The 3,156-nt window shown below is 29.8% G+C and overlaps 1 protein-coding gene across 1 annotated transcript in view; it reads left to right on the top strand.

The window, feature by feature from the left end:
- The window catches only part of PCDH15 (protocadherin related 15), a 562,288-nt gene that overhangs the window by 232,294 nt on the left and 326,838 nt on the right, over window positions 1-3,156 (top strand). The window lies entirely within an intron of this gene.

Raw genomic sequence — 3,156 nt, 5'->3', positions numbered from 1 at the left:
GAGATGCTAGAGGACAGAGAATGAGAAACACATAAGTGGAGGTACATCAGGCATGTAAATAAGGGCCAAAAACAGTGGGCTTGCCTACATAATGCTGGAAAGTCAATAGGTTTTAAAAAGCACAGGCTTTAAAATCAGATTCTGACTCAAACTATATACCACTCCCAAGGTTTTTGACAGGTTTTAGAGCAATGGCATTGTGAAAATTTAATATATAGAGCCAGGCACAAGACTAATATCAATAAATGTTATTCTACTTTCCATCTTTTCACTTTCTTTCAATAAGTAGCTGTGGGTTAATTGATTAGGACAACCTATCTCAAATATTTTCTAAGTACGTAAAATTGACCATCCTATACCCCATCACTTAAAAAATTACTTATTAATTTTCTTGTTTTCTTTATTAGATCATTATGAAATATTTCAAATTATTTTTTTTTATTTAAAACTCTTCCCCATATTTAATTTTCAGCCTAATTGTTGTTGTGCTTGTTCACCAGTTAATGGAATTGGGTTGAAAAATGACATATATCTTCAGTTAAGTTGTGTGTCTGTGAATGTGTTCTGATATCTTTCTATTAGTTTAAATAGTTTATTTCCAAATGGTATTTTGGAGCATAAACTTAGCAATAGGATTCTGAAAGTGGACTGCCCAATCATTCAAATTCTGATATTTGGAAACATTTTATCACAAGAGTGATAAAATTATTTTTAAAAATAAGAATAAAAAGAACACCTAAGGAAGTCTCAAGTGATGAGAGTTGGCTGGTCAATGTAAGTTCAAATGTAAAGAGCTGTTCAGTAAGATTATAAAAGAAGTAACATGCACATGCTACTTTCTGTGAGACATTGCCCATTGTCTTTGTCTTTTTTAAGAGTGTGGAGAAAGAAATAAAGGTAAGTGGGAAAGATGGTTAGAAAGTGTTAGAAAGATATAAGTAGTTTGCATAAATCTTTATTGTATATAAAATTTTCCTGAGGTGTTTTTTCAAAATGCAGGTTATTTAGAGCTATCCATATGTATTACAATTATATTTGCTTTCTGAGATCAGGTCAAAGAGCTGTGATTTTTTTTTTTTTTTAAAACAAATGCTTCTAATGTAATTGTAATGGTACACACATTTTGAAATAGTTGATACAGTGGGAAATCCTAGGTGTAAGACAAACTTGCAAACAAGAGAGAGAAACAAACAAATAAACAAACAAACACACAAAAACTATTACATTAAACTTCTGGAGAAAAATTGAAAAGCAGATGCTTCCAAGAGACTCAGTGAGCACATATCAAGAATGCCAATTGGAAAAAAACAATTATGAAACCTATATCAGTGTCCAACAGGTATCAGCATCTAGAGTTATCAACAGCTCCCCTGTTGTGGTTTAAGGTAGTAGCCTCTATTGCAAGGACAAAATAGAGGTCTGAAAACAAGCCTGGGTCACCCTTCTTTCAAACATTAAAACCAAATGTTTCAGTTTGTGCTTCTATAAAATGAGTCACCTTTTCCAGAATCATCATACTGAAAGCAGTATGCTGGAGGATTTAAATGTTGCTAATGGTTTAGTTTTGGGAAAATTTCTATTCTGTATTTGATTCAGAAGCTAGCTGTGTGAGATTAATAAAACTGCATGAGAAATCATGCTATAGGCTGTTAGTATGCATTTTCTGTCGTGTTTGATACTGTTCAGCGAGGCAGTTGCAATCCCATCAAACCTACCTATCAAAAAATGAAACTTTATTTTTGCTCACCTTATATTTTTAGGAAATTCAGGTGATACAAGCTCTATAAAGCATTAGAGCCTTATTGTACTAGTGTATCTTGGCGTACATTTCCATTTTAGTGTAGTTTTATAAATTTTCTGTCAAAAGGAGGCTTGCATAAGCTTTACAAATTCTCTTTTCTGTTTAAGTCATTCAGAAAAACCTTGGAATGAGACAGTAGGTCCTGCCGATAACAAAAAGATGTATTTTGTTCTTTACTCTACTTTAGCAAGAAACAGATCAAAATTTTAAGGTATTTTATGTTCCAAATAAGAATTCAGTAGGATAAGTTTTGTCTTTTCAATGCCTGGGATATGATATATATGATGATACCATTCACCCAAAATAACTTACTTATAGTACCCATTTTTTAACTTCAGGAATATTTCTACAAAGAAAAATGGGAGTGTGTGTATAATTATTGCTAGTATACTTTTTCTAAAGCTAATTCACACATGAATTCTATATTTAAGAATTCAATATATCAAATTAAATGTAATTGGAAAATGCCATTAACATCTTTTTTCCCTAATATTAAATGTGTATATACTCAATTAAATTAGAAATACAGTATCTGATATCTAAAATCTAGATTAAAAAGCAGTAAAATAAGTTTTTAAAGAAGTCAGAAAAAGAAAAATTATTTAAATTATTCTTAGCATAACTTAATATATAAATACAAACATTTTAGTAAAAATATAATAAGATAAAAAATTATTTTAATAAATCATCCTAAAGGTTAAATTGCATGTATAAAATTGAGATAATAATCACTAATGATTTTTTTCTATTCTGGTCAAGATTTATGACAACAAAAACAAGAATTATTTTTGTTTTTAATTAACAAAATAGTTTATCAATGTTCTTGACAAATCCCCGCTTAGCAGTAGCTTGTAGAAAGGAATATGTATGTCTCAATGTTATAAATTATTGCTCTTTATAATAAATGTTCTATAGCAAACATATTCATCTTAGAAGTATCTGATGAAATTATTTTTGGTCGAAATGAGTTTCCACCACATCTCCAAAATTACAATAATATTGTTAATAGTAGAATTTGAAAACAAGGGAATCTATACAGAATTAAATGCTGCTATATAACATAGTTTATATTTGTAGCAAAGTTCAGAACTAATTTGTAAATGCCACTGTAAAAATGCTATTACTTCATACAACAAGAGTGTATTTTGTGTAGCAATTATTATATGGTCTCTACTATGCATTATATAGAACTATAAGTGATAAAGGATATGATCCATTGCTGTTACAGATTTATCAAATTCTCAATGTTCATAAAGCATCTGAAATGTGCCTGGCAATGTGCTTAGTGAAACAGATATTGTTATTATTACTATTAGCAATAGTGTTTGAACATGCTGACAGTAAGGCTACTTTGT

The sequence above is a fragment of the Pteropus vampyrus genome, unplaced genomic scaffold (assembly GCF_000151845.1).
Source record: "Pteropus vampyrus isolate Shadow unplaced genomic scaffold, Pvam_2.0 Scaffold68, whole genome shotgun sequence".
Classification (NCBI taxonomy): Eukaryota; Metazoa; Chordata; class Mammalia; order Chiroptera; family Pteropodidae; genus Pteropus; species Pteropus vampyrus.
This window is presented reverse-complemented; position numbering and strand designations above follow the sequence as displayed.